Source organism: Danio rerio, chromosome 9 (genome assembly GCF_052040795.2).
Source record: "Danio rerio strain M-AB ecotype USA chromosome 9, GRCz13ab, whole genome shotgun sequence".
Classification (NCBI taxonomy): domain Eukaryota; kingdom Metazoa; phylum Chordata; class Actinopteri; order Cypriniformes; family Danionidae; genus Danio; species Danio rerio.
The window spans coordinates 1,504,985-1,522,500 of NC_141029.1; the positions used below are offsets into that span (position 1 = coordinate 1,504,985).

The window sequence follows — 17,516 nt, forward strand, 5'->3', positions numbered from 1 at the left end:
GTGTGGACGCATAGCCCTCGTCATAGCTGTTGGCGTTGCTGCCGTGCACCTCTCAAAAATTTAACTACACATCGCAACAATGTGTAGCGCAAGCTCTGTGATTGGTCGGCTTGGTAGCCCTCACAAGTGTGGGCGAGACCAAGAGCCGCGTGAGCCCGATGGAGCGATTTGTTTACAAGTGTGGAGTTCTGTGAAGGAGCTCCGGATGGAAAGTTTTATTTTGTGTTTTCCGCCAGTTCCTGCCTCAAAATGAGCGAGTTTGAGCCACTTGTACATTACGGAAGCGTTCAGAAAAAACAAAACACCAGCGAAGAAACTCGACACCGAGAAACATAAACACTTACTGCCAGCTAGCGTTTCGGAAGTGTTATTGGAGAGCAACAGAACAGGCAGAAGTGGGAATGCACAGCTATGCGGGTTGCATGTGCCGTGGGTCATGCCAATCACTTGACACAGAAGTATAATCCAGGCTTTAGCAACTACTTTGTACGCCTTAGCAATTGCCTAGCAACTGCTCAGAGTGCCCTTTTACATAAAAACTAGGGTCCAACCTGGTACCAAGGTGTACCTAATAAAGTGGCCGGTGAGTGTAAATATTTTAATCAATTTAATTGAACAATATAATTAAAGTTTAAAGTAAACATTAATTCATATTTTATATATTTAAATTGAATTGCGTTAATATATAACTATAATATATATATAGCTTAATACTAACCTTTGGAAAGGCTGTCATCAAAATCAGGGAACACCTCTTTTTCTGGAGTTGAGGCTTGTGACTACATTTACGTTCATCATGTAATCTAATAACTTGCCAGTGGTGGTCGCGTAACGTACCGAAGAAGAAGTAACTTACGGCGTGTCGTGAATGTACACCGTCATTTAGTGGCGCAGTTGATTTCGCAAGTTTTAACAATTAAGTTATACAGCCGGACTTGAACAGATGTGAGTAATTTAAACATTTATATGCAACATTATTCGAGTCTCAAGCGTTATTTCAGAGGTTTCACCGAAGTTGTTGACATTTAGGTTGCCTATTTCTGGGTCGGCTGTTGTTTTGTGTTAATTTGCGCAAATAGGTAACGCTAACCAGTTAGCATATAACGTTAGTCTGAAACTGTCTAAACTCTGAAACATGCAGGAATTTATAACATATGAGGGGTTTAATGAAATGATTGTTAAATTAGGCATATGTGTAAATTAATAGGCTATTTTTGTCAACGTTTATTAATTATTTAAAAATAATGAGTCGAACATAAAAAAATGGCTGCAGGTAGCTCTATGTAACGTTAGTCATCTTTAGGAGGCATTATGTTAATTGAGGCTTACGATTGAAAGAGGCGCGGAATGCCAAAAAAGAAACGTGTACCTACATTAATCGGAAAACAAAGCCGTGTTGTGTTATATGTCTATTTGGCAATAATATATTTCGTCTTGAAATGTTTTTAAATATTATTGTGGCGTCTGGTGAGTGAAAAGCAGATTCTGTAAGTCTTCGTGTGTCCACTGGATGGCAGGATTGACTACATTTAAAGGCTTTACTCTCACATTTGACTGCAGATTCTGTGAATTTCACCACTGCGGTCTTGTCGCAGGTGGTTTTGTTTTCATCTCTACTTGAATCATTTTGTGAAACTCCGAGAACTGAGTCCATGTTTCTGATTGTATCTGTCGTCAGTATAGCGATTTTGTCCTGATATTAGTTTTTATACGTGTAAGTTATTGGGGCGGGTTAAATACAATAATTTAGGTTTTAATGTATGATTATAATCAAGTGAACTGAACCTTTGTCCTCTGTACTGTGTGCGAGAGCCATTTTTATTTTTGTTTAGGTTTGTGTTATTGCATCGTTTGTTCATCTTCTGCATGAGGACTTTTGTCTGACAGCGTTTAATCGAGCTTTATAAAATACCATAAATCAAAGCACGGCATATGCAAATATTAAGCTCATTTGTGTGCCACTCCGGAGTTCAGAACTTGTACAGTTTTAATTATGCATATTTATTATTATCATTATTATTGCTATTTTATAATGATGTTGTTTTGAGCTATAGCTGATGTACATGGAGTTTAGATTGTGTTGTGTAGGATTTCTTTTGTGCACCGTAAAGTCCAGTTGTCAGGCCACAATTCGACACCAGCCGACATAAATTATTTAAAGGTTTACGCAAGCGTTGATTATTATATTAATTTATTAAAATATTGATAAATTAGCCATAGAATCACCAAAATATTAGTCTCCAGATGTTTTCTGCATTTTATTGAATTTGTCGTGCAACACTTTTTAACAGGCTGATAATAATGTAAAATCGAAAATAAAGTTTTTTTCCCCATATTATTTCATAAACGCGTGCAATCTGCGCTCTTGGTAATTTTGGTTATTTATATTATAGTAATACACTGTGGATAGACATGTAGAAATTGATGCACATATTTTTTTCGTATACATTTGTTTTATTCAGTATTCGTCTCGCACCCGCCGGCGTTTTTTTTTAAATAAAATATATAATAGCACAAATGCATCGTCGAAGTGATCGATATTTAATGGCTAAAATATTAGATTATAATGAAGATATTTTGTGTAGGCAATTGAAAAAAAGCATATATACAATTGCGGATGGAGCTGCGGTCTGAGCACTGATCAGAGGCTGAAATGTAAAGATTAGTGTCGCGATTCCTTTAATAAATATGACTTAACCAAGGGAGAAATTATTTTACATGAACGTCTAAACATTAAGCGAGATTTGAGGTTTTATTACAGATTTTCATATCTATTTTTTTTACGATAATCGTAAATTAATTCATTATTATATTTTCTCTTAAGTTTTGTTTAATAAGGCAACATATACAGGCGATATAATCAGTTTTCTTTATTTTACCTAATTTCGTTTAGTGATTTGATTTATTGCTCTATGGTTTTATTTATTGTCCTTTAAATTTAATTTTTATTATTAGTTATTTAGTGATTAACATATTTGCCAATTGAACGCTAGACACGGGATGTTTCCTGTATTGCTGAATTCAAGCTTTACGGGTTTAATAACGATAATATTAATAATAATAATAATAATAATAATAATCCTATTAGTTTATAACCGCAGTCAAGATTTATGCAGGCTAGGTTATAATAATGTAGTAAGGTTATATGTTTATAATAAAAACGCAATGTTATATGCTTATTTCTACACGTTTTTTTTTCTTAATTTTTTGCCTTCGCTCCAATCGAGTGAACATTTAATCAGGATTCGTGTCGCAGCCGCCGGCATTTTATTCGTTTTCCTTTTACACACGTGCAAGCAGGGATTTGTTACTTTAAAGTCACATCCGTTATTTGACAAACGAATGGGCAAACTGATTTCTGTTTCTTGGTGTTGATGGGCTGATGACTGTTACAGGAGCGGGTAGATTTCCTCATTTAATAACCCGGTTTAACATACATACTTTCATGCCGGGACTAAATTCTGCCGCGGACAATTTATTAAAAAGTCCAGCTTAATCCTTTATCTTGCCTTTGTGCAATACCCCAGAATTCAAGTTTTATTTGTCGTAGCTCTTTGTTTTGATTTCACGGAAGTGACGTCACTTTGCTAACGCTTCCTGCTTTGCTTACGTCACATTTTTTCAAATACCGTTTTTGGTGGTTTTTACTATTTGACCATATATGGAGCTTTAGAAAATAAATTGTCTAGTATTTCATTTCAGCACAGATTTTCATCCTCTGATTATTAATTTGTTTAAAAAGATTGTTTTAAGCAGTGTTTTCGGATTGGCTGGTCGAGTCTCCTGATGCATGATGGGAAGGGGCTGGCTGTAAAATATCCTCATACTGTTTCTTATAAACGGATAGATTTGGGGCCAGACTTTGCTAGAGCGCACATCGGGATTGTGTTGTTTGATTGCGTTGATTACTGTGTATAGTACTGTGACGTGTTTCCGTGGTTAGGAATGGCGTTCTCCGCAGTGACGCCCCTTCAGGCTCGCTGTACAACTCATACTTACCTGGCAGGGGAGACACCATGATCAAGAAGGTGGTTCACCCAGGGTGAGGCTCAGCCATTGCACTGTCGGCTGTGTTGACCTCTGCGAATTCCCCAAATGTGGGAATCTCGACTGCATAATTTCTGGTAGTGGGGGACTGCGTTCGCGCTCTCCCCTGATCATCTGGTGAAAGATAGAAAGACTCATGTTCATATGAACCCCAATCCAGTCTAAGCAATATGGCTGGTATTAGAGGCGCACTTGTCATGTCCAGGCTGTTGTATCCAGGGGTTTGTCTATTTTAGGCTTGTCTTAACTGGTCAGGCTGGGAGATGACACAAAACCAGAATTTTTTAGCTGAAACCTAGCAACACCTAGCCATCAAGAACACCCTATTAACATCGTAGCAAAGTCTTAGCATCAACCATTTAGAACACCTTTACAACATCTTAGCAACCACTGAGAAAACCTAAGCAACTGTGTAGCAACACCTTACCAACCATCTGTGACCCACTCAGAACACCCTGGTAACCACTCGAACACCTTAGCAACCCATTAGTCAGTCTCTTGCAACCACTCCGAACACCCTAGCAATGAATTAGCAACAACCCAAAACACCCTAGCAACCAGCTAGTGGCACCTCTGTGAATACATAGCAACCTCTTAGAACACCCTAACAACTGCCTAGTATCGTTTTAGCATCCACTTAGCAACCAATCACACACACTAGCAACGCCTTAGCAACTCCTAGCAGCCACTCAGAATACATAGCAACCACTTAGTACACGCTAGCAACCACCTAGCAATGCCTTAGTAATTGCGTAGGAACCACTCAAAACACTCTAGCAACAGCCAAGCAACCTCTCAAAACACCATAGCAACCACCTAGCAGTCTTAGCAACCACTTAGAATGCCGTAGGAACTCATTAGCATCTATTCAAAACACCTTAACAACCACCTAGCAACGCCTTAGCAATCACTCAAAACACCCTTGTAACACCTGAGCAATCACTCGGAAGACCCTAGCAACACTTAGCAACCACTCAGAAAACCCAAAACACCATAGCAACCAGCTAGTGGCACCTCAGTGAATACCTAGCAACCTCTCAGAACACCCTAACAACTGCCCAGCAACTTTATAGCATCCACCTAGCAACCACTCACACACCCTAGCAACACCATAGTGACTCCTAGCAGCCACTTAGAACACATAGCAACCACTCAGTTCACCCTAGCAACCACCTAGCAATGCCTTAGTTATTGCGTAGGAACCACTCAAAACACTAGCAACTGCCGAGCAACCACTCAAAACACCATAGCAACCACTCAGAATGCCTCAGGAACTCATTAGCAACTATTCAAAACACCTAACAACCACTTACCAACCCCTCAGAACACCCTAGCAACCGTGTAGCAATCACTCAGAACACCCTAGTAACACCTTAGCAACCATCCAGCAATGCCTTAGCAAACACCTAGCTACGATTAAGAACACCCTAGCAACACCTTAGCAACCACTCAGAAAACCTTAGCAACCACCTAGCAACCATTCTCACACCCTAGCAATGCCTTAGCGACTCCCTAGCAGCCACTCTGAACACATAGCAACCACTGAGAACACCCTAGCAATGCCTTTGTAATTGCATAGAAACCACTCAAAAAACTCTAGCAGCTGCCAAGCAACCTCTCAAAACACCACAACAACCACTCAGAAGGTTTTTCACATCCCAATGTTGACAGGCATGTGCGTGTAGAAAAAAAACTTTGGGGGAGCTGTAAAATTAGTCTATTTTCAACCAAAAGTCAAACGTTCCTTTAATCCGGGGTGCCCAACCTTGGTCCTGGAGGGCCGGTGTCCTGCAAAGTTTAGTTCCAACCCCAATCAGACACTCCTGGGCTAGCTAATCAAGCTCTTATTGGCTTTCTAGAACCAGCCGTTTTGAGGCAAGTTGGAGCTAAAATCTACAAGACACCAGCCTACTCCTGCTTCAGATGATGTTTAATTGTGGTTTGGTTTAAAGGCTAGAAAACATTAAGATTTCTATAAGGTAAATGATGTAATGCTTTGTAGAAGCTAAAATTCAATTCATTCATTCATTTTCTTCTGCTTTTCCGGGCTCGAGTCGCAGGGTCAGACGTCTCAGGAGAGAACCCCAGACTTCCCTCTCCCCAGACACTCCCTCCAGCCCTCCGGGGGATTCCGAGGCGTTCTCATGCCAGCCGAGACGTTGTCCTTCCACAAGTCCTGGGTCTTCCCCTGAGGCCGCCTCCTGGTGGGACATGCCTGGAACAACTCCCTAGGTAGGCGTCCAGGAAGCATTCGACTCAGTTGGCTTCTCTCGATGTGGAGGAGCAGCGGCTCTACTCCGAGCTCCTCCCGGGTAACAGCTCCTCACTCTGTTCAATTTGATATGAGAAATAAAAGACTACACCTCACTGCCAGCTTGTGGGTATGCCTGAAAGATCTTGTGCAGACTGTACCACTCTCCAGACACCTGAAGGATCTGAAGCGTCCCTGACCATAAATGGCCCTGTCCACATTGATCACCCTCTTTCCTTTCCTGATGGCGTTGCTCTTTCATGTGCAGATCCGTCACACGAATATTTCACAAAAGATAATTCAACATCTCGTGAAAATGTTTCGCCATGTACTTTCTCCTTAATGTAGCCAACCGCGTTGTCCACCAGCCGTTAAACCTTTGGCCATTGTACTTGCCAGAATTTACAATGAGATGGTCAAGCCACCGCACCTCAGATGCCGTTGGCATAATGGGATGACGTCTTTTTTGTTTTGCTAAGACCTAGAGATTGTAATGCTAAAAACGGTCTACAGACTGATTTCACGCAGCTGCCATTTTTGAATGCGAAATCGAGGCTGGGGTGGGAAGAAACCCGGATGTATCGCTTGGAGTTACACAGGAACATTGTGTACCTGGCTGTATATCTTATCAGCGAAGAGAAAGGGATGCAAATTTAACATTTCACCACCTTCCGAGTGACCCGAAGGTCCGTTCTGACTAAATGCTAAAAATAAAAAGTGAGTCACGAGGCGCGAGCAAAAAGTGCCCCGGTGTGCACCGGCCTTTACTCTGTTGCTGACATTGTTTGTTTCCTCATTCTGATTGTGTTTGCTGGATGTTTACAAATTCTGCCTGTTATTTGTGCCACGCCTGTCTGCTGCCTGCCCATCGACTGATTTTCAAAAGCGAAATTGAGTGTGGGAAGAAATCTGGAAGTATCATTGGGAGTTACATAGGAATGTTGTGTAGCTGGCTGTATATCTTATCATTGAAGAGAAAGTGACACAAATGTATAATTTCACCGCCTTCCGAGTGACCCGAAGGTCCGTTCTGAATGAATAGTTAAAATAAAAAGGGATGTCAGAGCTCATTTTCAGCTAGGTTAAAGGGTCACGAAACACCAGAACACATGTGTTGAGCTGTTGACAGTCGTATATGTGTCCAACACTGCTAAAAACACTATAAGGACACCTATATTTCACTAAAAAGTGTAAATTGGTTGTTTTTGCGTTATTTCAAGAAAATTCGTACTTACGATTTGAAACTAATTTTGGAAGCTGCGTCACGGTCATGACATAATAGTGTGTATTCCAGCGTGCAGACTGGACGTCTGTGCCAGCGTGTGTCTTATTACGTCTTACAGTGTGCTGCATTAATGCATGAGTAAGGCTTGGTTCAAACCAATCAGCGCGCTCTATTGTGCAACTTCATTAATATTCATTACTGTCACAGTGTTTAGACGACAGAGACGCCACGTTGTGTTGGCAAAACAAGCGTGAAGTGTTGCTTTTATAGTTTGCTGCAGTGAAGTTTTGTTTTCATTTTCTCTCTGTGAGAGCGCAGCTGGAGTCACGTGTGGATTAACAGTGTACGCGACGCTCGACAACAATAACTTACGTGTCTAAGGAGGATTATTGTTTACCTGAGAGCTGTTCTCATCTGCAAACGCTGAAATCCAGATTCGCTGCTCGTCTCCTCTTAATAAAGACGCGGCTCTAGTTGCTGGTGATTGTCCTGTCTCTACAGATTTGGTAAGTGAGCGGCCAGTGCTCTTTGTTTATTCAGTTTGTTCGTATCGAACTAAGTTAACTATTGCACCGAGTGTAAACATGTTAGCACCACAACCAAACTTTAACCTCGTGTAGGATTTCACCGTATTTTGTGACCGGAATAACACACGCGGCTTTCTGGAGCTACCTGCCGTGTGCATCTAAGTTTCTGGGAAATGCGGAGGTTTTTTTTCTCTCATTCGCCGTGCGGTATCAAACATTGCATGAAAAATACACGCTTAGAGCAGTTCCTCGAATCAAATATCTCGTTTGTCGCGAGGGGCATGAATGAATTCCCTGAATGAAAGAGCCAAACTGCAGTTAAAGTCCACCATTTAATCATTTGGCAAATAATTCCACTACAGATGTTCATGTAAGCACAGTCACTTTGTCCCCTGTGTGTGTCTATGTGTGTGTTTTGACTCTGAAATTCAGCGCGCCCCAAATAGACACTCCCACACCCTCCCACTTTTCTTCCTCCGACACTCCCCCCTAAACAGAGCTGGACACGCCCACTTTTCTGACTTTTTCCAAAGCAGAGGTGTGAAAACACCCTGCTGAAACGAGGGGGTTTCATGACCCTTTAAGGGAAATGGCACTAGTTAGCTAATGTTTTCTTTCCTAAACACACGTTTTAGATGCTATTTATCAAACTCGAGTTAATAAACTGACTCTTTCACTCTATTACACTTGTCAAGATACTGAATTAAAAGAAAAACCATCAATTACCAGCTAACATTTAAGGCACTGTTGATGTCTTTCTTAAAACAGCGCTGATTTGCCATTGTGTTCACGTGCTCAACAGAAATGCTTGTGATTGGCCGAGAAGGTCATCAGTTCCCTCTCTGCTGTTTACTAAGCATACTGAGCGATCTGCTTGATGACTCGACTGATCTTTACAGCTGCTTCGCGCTCCATTCTCCGTGTATCTGTGTTTGCACTGGGTGAAGAGCGGTAAACTGAGTGCAAACACAGATACACAGAGATTAGAGTGCGAAGCTGTGAAGATCAGTCAAGTCATCCGCACTCAGCGGCGCTACTATGTTAGCCGGTTTTTAAAACTTCAGTACCGTGACAACATTATTACAGACAACACGAGGATGTGCAACAGAGGACTGCAGTGTTTTATCACTCACCGGGTTACATAGGCTGAAGCAGGAAAGCGTCCCCACTGTGTTTAACTAGTACCAAGCCTAGGAGGACACTTGAGCATATTTCTCCTACAGAGATTGCGAAGTTGTTTGATGCTAATTTGCTTTTAATTGTATAAATAAACTTATAATATTAAAGTGATGTTTACATTTCTGCATTTTAAAATCTTGGGAACAGCTAGAGGTTTGTAGTCCACTGCAATGTTTACAGTGCTGGTCCTATACTTCCGGGTTTCTTCCCACCGCAGCCTCGCTTTGGTTCTTTAAAATGGCGGCCGCGTGAAATAAGCGTATGACTATGCCCACGTGGAATCTGCGCTGTCAGAATTTTGCAGATTTTCAGCCCATCATTGATTCTGTTTATTTACTTGTGTAAATTTTATATTTATTCAGTTTTTAAATGAATTTCAGTAATGTTGTTGACTAATATGAAAACGTTCATAAAATGTATTCGTAATGCAGTTTGTACAGTCATATTTTCTGTCTTTTAGTTGATCTGTTATATTGAAGACTTGCTTTGTTTACCAAATAAAGTGGATCTAGTTGGATTTGCATTGTAAACATTAAATACAAGTTAAAAAGGTATTATTTTTAGTTCATATATTAAGGTTTTAGTTATGATTAGGGCCAGATGGAATCTGAGAACGTTTTTTGCTATTTCTGCGGAGAATTTTGGTAAAAATCTGCGGATTTATGCGGAATTATTTTGGGAGTATGCAGCGGAGTATCATAACTTACACTTTAATATATTAAATAAAAAGGAATAAATTACAGAATAAAAACTGAATAAATTCCAATTTACACATTTACTCAAGTAAATAAACAGAATTTATAATGGGCTAAAAAACTGCAGAAATCTGCGGAATTCTGCGGAAAATCTGTGGAATTCTGCGCGTGCAGATTCCGTGTGGGCCTAGTTATGATGCTCCCAAAATCATTCCACATAAATCCGCAGATTTTTAACAAAATTCTGCGCAGAAATGGCAAAAAACATCCGCAGATTCCGTCTGGCCCTACCCATGACTCCAGCCTGCCTCATCATTCATGATTCTCTGCCCTGAGCTTCACCTGCTGCGTTGCTTGTTTACTCCTCTGGAATGCTGCTTTCCATCTTGTGAATCATCCACCTGCAGATCTTACTCATAGATCTTGCTGCATTGCAATGTTTAACTCGTCATATTGTTGATATTGATATAATAAAAAGCTGCAAATTGACACCGAATTCTCTGACTCATCATTATAGATGGTTATTATTATTCACTATTACCTTTTTTTAATTTATTATTTGTAAAATGTACCCTCATACAGTGTTTAAACTGTTTTCGCATTACTATAGTAGTTTATAGTATTAAGTATGAGTACCTACATATACATACTCACTGGCCACTTTATTAGGCACACCTTACTAGTACCGGGTTGGACCACTTTTGCCTTCAGAACTGCCTTAATGCTTGATGTCAGAGATTCAACAAGCTACTGGAAATATTCCTCAGAGATTTTGCTCCATATTGTCATGATAGCATCACACAGTTGCTGCAGATTTGTCGGCTGGACATCCATGATGCCAATCTCCCGTTCCACCACATCCCAAAGCTGCTCTATTGGATTGAGCTCTGGTGACTGTGGAGGCCATTTGAGTACAGTGAACTCATCGTCATGTTCAAGACACCAGTCTGAGATGATTGAGCTTCATGACATGCTGCGTTATCCTGCTGAAGTAGCCATCAGAAGATGGAGACACTGTGCTCATAAAGGGATGGACATGGTCAGCAGCAATACTCAGGTAGGCTGTGGCGTTGATGCTCAATTGGTACTAATGGACCCAAAGAAAATCTCCCCCACACCATTACACCACCACCACGAGCCTGAACCGCTGATACAAGGCAGGATGATCCATGCTTTCATGTTGTTGATGTCAAATTGTGAAATGTTGATAAAATAAATTGCAAATGTTGAAGAGAAAAATAATCACCAAGTAGGCCTATCAATATTGTGTGATTTTATTTATGTTTGTAATTATTTATGTACTTTATAAAATAGTTTATAAACAAATTCCATACAAGTTGACCGGTTATGAGGAGGAGCGATCAAATCCTGCATAAACAGGGAAGACACTTCACACAGGCTGTGTCCAAAATCCCCTATATCACCCAGTAGGATCTGCATTTGATTTGACTAGTATGAATCATAGACTGTAAAGAAGTATGTGAGACATAACCAGTTATGCACAACCCCAATCCTGCAGCCCCTCGTTAGTCATAGAAGACACCTTCATTAGTCTGCGCTGTTAGAAGTTTGCCTTAGTGAATGAGTGTGTGTGGATGTTTCCCAGAGATGGGTTGCAGCTGGAAGGGCATCTGTTGTGTAAAAACATGCTGGATAAGTTGGTGGTTCATTCCACTGTGGCGACCCCAGATTAATAAAGGGACTAAGCCGACAAAATGAATGAATATATATACACATACTGGCAACGCAGTGGGGCAGTAGGTAGTACTGTTGCCTCACAGCAAGAAGGTCCCTGGTTCGAGCCTCGGCCAGATCAGTTGGCGTTTCTGTGTGGAGTTTGCATGTTCTCCCTGCGTTTGCGTGAGTTTCTTCCGGGTGCTCCGGTTCCCCCACAGTTTAAAGACATGCGGTACAGGTGAATTGGTTAGGCTAAATTGTCCGTAGTGTATGAGTGTGTGTAAATGAATGTGTGTGGATGTTTCCCAGAGATGGGTTGCGGCTGGATGGGAATCTGCTGCATAAAAATCTGCTGGATAGTTGGTGGTTCACTCTGCTGTAAGGACCCTGGATTAATAAAGGGACTAAGCCGAAAAAAAAGAATAAATGATGAATATATATATATATATATATACAAAAAACATAAGTTGATTACAAAGTAAATGTACAGGATTGAACTGAACACGGGAACTTTAAGTGTAGATAACAGGAAATAAATGTACACAATAACAAATAAATTGCAAATGTTGAAGAGAAAAATAATCACCAAGTAGGCCTATCAATATTGTGTGATTTTATTTATGTTTGTAATTATTTATGTACTTTATAAAATAGTTTATAAACAAATTCCATACAAGTTGACCGGTTATGAGGAGGAGCGATCAAATCCTGCATAAACAGGGAAGACACTTCTCACGGGCTGCGTCCAAAATCCCCTATATCACCCAGTAGGATCTGCATTTGATTTGACTAGTATGAATCATAGACTGTAAAGAAGTATGTGAGACATAACCAGTTATGCACAACCCCAATCCTGCAGCCCCTCGTTAGTCATAGAAGACACCTTCATTAGTCTGCGCTGTTACTTGTTTTGTTTGCGTTGCCATTGAGATATCGCTGGACCAATGAAATCGAGCCAGAACCACGTGGTTGGAAGCACAGGAAGAAAGTAGAAAAACACCAAGTGACGTAAAATGAGTAGACATTTACTTTCGATTTGTAGTTTCAATAGACCAAATGCTCGCGAAAACACCTCATATCTCCAGGAGCTCGTCGTGAGAAAGTTCTGAAAGAACGCTTCACTGAAAGGAGGTAAGCAAAGTCGATCATAACTCGTCTGTAGTCTTCCATGAAGCCTCTTTTAGTCTAAGATTTCCGTTTCACTCGCTGAATTCTGGACACAACACTGATCTGTAGTTTTCACCGCAACTTCACAAGACAAAAGTTTGTTTATCAGGCTACTTTACAGGGGTTAGTTCATCCAAAAAAGAAAATTACTTCATTTACTGTCGTGTAGTTTTAACCCTTTTTATTGTTGAACACAAATTAAGACATTTTGATGAATGCTGGTTGTTGATTCCCATCCACAGTATTTACTTCTTACTATGGAAGTCAATGGGTATGACATATATATATATATAATTCTTCAACTACGGGCACTTTTATGTCCTTTGATCATATATCCAAACATATAATTAATTTTGGTCAAATTTCTCTTTCTTTGTCAAACTAACAATAAAACCCACTTTTAAAAAATTACTAGCTTTCTATTATATATTTTTCATATTATTCAACCTCTTTTTAGGTGTCAAAATTACTGTTTTCACTTTCTTGCACACCCAGAGTTTTAAACGTCAACAATTAAAATAACATTTTAAAAATAATATTTATCTGGTAACTATTAATTTATATTAATTAGGCACTAGTGAAATAATTTTTCAAAATTATAGTTATTAATGTGAGGCTATTATCAATATTATTTTTTTACAAAATAAAGCTGTCGCTCAGTATCTGTGTCATTTCCGGCACAACACTGTAATGTCGATTTAAAAAGGTTGTGTGAAAGATTATTAAGGTGGTTTTTATGAAAATTAATAGTGGCATCTGAGAACATCTTCAAGATGGAGGAAATTTACATTTTTATCAACAACACTTGAAGAAAACCCAAGGTAAATATTGCTTTATAAGGAAATACATTTATTCTACGTCATTTCCAAACATGTTGTACCTTCAAAGATGTTTTAAAAACCAAACAAAATGAAGGTAAATCAGAGTGTTTTGTATACACGAAAGGCTAGCATCAATTCAAAGCTAATCGCTGAAGCTATTTTTCATTTTTCCACAATAAACTGTAGAAATGTCACATCACCACACACATTTAAAACAAATATTGAAAAACTTCTCATCACACATTAAAAGTGTATTCACAATGTTTGAGTTCATATTTAATTACAAATTTAGTTTATTTATTGTTTAGTAAGCTCTTAACCAAATGAATATTAAACTTTAGAGTGTGACCGGTGCAATATTCAGCACACAACTCATTTATTTCATTGACAAATGTATAATTAATATATATATATATATATATTGTGGAAAGATTGGTTAAACTAGATACACAAATGATCTTAGACAATGTTTGACTGCCATAATTGATTTCATTTTGAAACGAGCTGTATATTGAGATGTGCTGGAGTTAATATTTGTTCAGTTCACGATGGACAAAATGTTTCTCTTCTTATCTAAGTTTGTCCTCTTACAGATCTTAAAACTGGACAAATTGTGTAAACTTTTGAGGCTGTGTTACGCTCATTTTGAACAAGCTTTTTTTACTCAACTTCACAAGGCTACAAGTGCCCGTAGTTGAAGAATGGCCCGTATATATATATATATATATATATATATATATATATATATATATATATATATATATATATATATATATACAGTTGAAGTCAGAATTATTACCCCCAGAGCAGATTTTTTTTTCAACACATTTATATACCTAATAGTTTTAATAACACATTTCTAATAACTGATTTATTTTATCTTTGTCATGATGACAGTAAATAATATTAGACTAGATATTCTTCAAGACACTTCTATACAGCTTAAAGTGACATTTAAAGGCTTCACTAGGGTAATTAGGTTAACTTGGCAGGTTAGGGTAATTAGGCAAGTTATTGTATAACGATGGTTTGTTCTGTAGACTATCAAGAAAAAATATATAGCTTAAAGGGGCTAATAATTTTGTCCCTAAAATTGTGTTTAAAAAATTAAAAACTGATTTTATTCCTGCCGAAATAAAACAAATAAGAGTTTCTCCAGAAGAAAAAATATTATCAGACATACTGTTACATTGTGGTATATGTCGAAGCATGCTAATAGGACTTTTAATTTGCCAGTAACCTGGGTTAAGCGCTTCCGGCGAATTGAATGTCAATGCAAAATCCAGTGGTTTAAGGTCTGTTTTCTTTAAAAATCAGCGATCTCCACTAACTGAGTGATATCCGATTTAAAGTGGGTCTCAGATTGTACAAGAAGCACTGCATTAAATTACATTTCCCCCCGCCATGTCTTTATAATATGAGCATTTAATTTAACCCAAGTATATTCAATGGAGCTTCTGCGTTAGCCTGCCGATTCTGACGAGCGCGTGCGAGTAAACAGCTTTTTGTCTCGTTTTACGCTTGAGTAACTAAATAAATGCTAAAGTTTATTTAACTGAATGTGATGACATTACAACATCGATGCTGTATAAGGAACCGTATAAAATGGTAAAAAGTTCACAATAACAGGTCACCGAAAGTGTATCAGCATGGGAACAGCACTAGCTCGGCATATACCCCATTTCCTTGCTTTGTTAAACATCATTTGGAAAATATTTGAAAAAGAAGAAAAAAAATTGTAGGGGGCTAATAATTTTGCCTTCAACTGTATGTATATATATATATATATATATATATATATATATATATATATATATATATATATATATATATATATATATATACTGCTAAAATGTTCTCTTTACCAAAATCATTAAATTATTTTGTGGTTCTTTCTGCAGAGTGCCAGTAAACAGCAGCACATTTAGATTGATGAACTTAATATTAAATGTATAACTTAATGCTGCCTTTTCACTGAATCGTCCTCTCCTGCAGCCTTATTTTACTTCTTTTTAATGGGTAATTAAGAATGAAAGCAGTCAGAGATACAGGTAGTTTTTGCCTTCTCTTTTATGATTGCTGTAAATGTGCACACTGCCTTCTCACCTGTAGATTCTTCAACTACGACAAAGTAGGAAGTATCCAGGTAAGTCTGACTCAGGTGTGAGTCACTAACCGATGTTGAATAATGATGAGTAACATGTTGCGACAGTGACCCAACTACATTTTTTTAAGAGTAGCATGACAATAAGTCAGCTGTTTTCAAAGAAGCGCCGCTTTTCCAGTAACAAGTTACGTTTCCTGCGTGTGTCTTAAACTTGACCTAACATTATCTGGGGAAACGGCGAATTAATACACCCTGAAGTGATATTGCTAAAGCCTTCACAGATAAGCTACCTACAGGGAGAATCACATGCATGCAGTATACGGCTTAATTCAGAACTGCTGGTAAATTATAAGCATTTTACATACATTTTCCTTAAAGAAACACTCCACCTTTTGTTTAGGGCTAATTTTACAAGTGTCCTAAAGCAGAGGTTCTCCTTTTGATCTACGCGGCCTACTTCTTTCTCTGATTAATTTTTGAAGGCTTATCTGTCTGGCATTTTCATATACAGTTGCAGTCAGAATTATTAGCCCCCCTATTTATTTATTCCCCAATTCCTGTTGAACAGAGAGCAGATTTCTTTAACACACTTCAAATCATAATAGTGTTAATAACTCATCTCTAATCACTGATTTATTTTCTCTTTGCCATGATGACAGTAAATAATATTAGACTAGATATTCTTCAAGACACTTCTATACAGCTTAAAGTGTCATTTAAAGGCTTCACTAGGTTAATTAGGTTAACTAGGCAGGTTAGGGTAATTAGGCAGGATATTATTACACGGCGGCCTCTTCTTTACATTTACATTATAACACATTTAGCTCTGCGTTCTGCTCTGTTGTAATGACGGTTTACGTTTATATGCTTAACCAGCATTTCATCACAGCACTCTAAAACTATTTGGTTACTTCTCTTATCTGTAGTCTTCGTTTTCATCTTCTCATTTAATATTTAGTAAAACCCGTCAAGTCAAAACAAAAGAAAAAGTGTTGGATTTTTCACATGGAGAGAAAGACTTCTCTTTAGATATCTCTGATATGTGCACTGTTTAATAATTGTGCACAATACATGTAAATGTGTAGCTAAAACATATACAGCTGATTTAACTGTTGTATAAATCACACAACTGTGCTATACAGGATTACTTATAACAACACTGTAATTGTGACATAAAATACTGTGTTTCATATTCACATTCAATGTGGTTCTTTTCTCTTATATACTATTTTTTGTTGTGTTTCTTTGTAAGTGTCTTCATTTTGCTCTGACAGCTGTGTGTTTTTACGGTTCTGTTTGCTTTGTTATTTGCACAACAGCACAGTAGAGCTGTGTATCGTGTTAAGCGGGAAAAAAAAACCCTGTACTGTACTGTATTCATCAAAGATTTTGTTCATAATTTGAAATGCTGTGCAGCTTATAGTTTAAGCAGGAGAAAAACCTGTACTGTATTTTATTTATCAAAGATTTTGTGCAGCTGTTTATTTGTAAACAGAGAGGGAAACTCCTGTGTTTCAATTATATTTTGCTCAAAGTTTCAATAAAGGCTTTAACTCTTAAGTAACTATTTATGGGAAAATACCGGATATATATATATATATATATATATATATTTATAGTTTACTGTCAACCTGTTTACTCCTCCTAAAAATACAGGGATATGATATTTAGCCCATATCGCCCAGCCGTAATATACAGTTGAAAGCAGCAGTGTACATCCACTGTATATAAAGGCACATAACCATTTTTTAAAAAGTCAGATGTTAATGTGACTAAACTTTTCCTCTTTAAGGTAAGTCAGGATGATCACATGTGTTTCT

The 17,516-nt window shown here is 38.3% G+C and overlaps 1 protein-coding gene, 1 long non-coding RNA gene and 1 other non-coding gene across 3 annotated transcripts in view; all 3 read left to right on the plus strand.

Moving 5' to 3' along the window:
* The first annotated feature begins 777 nt into the window (after positions 1-777).
* Positions 778-10,413, plus strand: LOC141376041 (uncharacterized). Its single transcript, XR_015499038.1, has 2 exons — positions 778-945; positions 6,108-10,413. It is a non-coding gene; the product is annotated as an uncharacterized LOC141376041 (long non-coding RNA).
* On the plus strand, positions 3,992-4,156 carry LOC137496520 (U1 spliceosomal RNA). Its single transcript, XR_015500165.1, has one exon. It is a non-coding gene; the product is annotated as a U1 spliceosomal RNA (small nuclear RNA).
* A 2,207-nt stretch (positions 10,414-12,620) lies between the features above and the next one.
* Positions 12,621-17,516, plus strand: part of casp10 (caspase 10, apoptosis-related cysteine peptidase) — a 19,041-nt gene continuing 14,145 nt past the window's right edge. The window contains exon 1 of the mRNA XM_087267446.1: positions 12,621-12,732. The gene's annotated coding sequence lies outside the window, so the exon portion shown is untranslated. The remainder of the gene's footprint in view (positions 12,733-17,516) is intronic.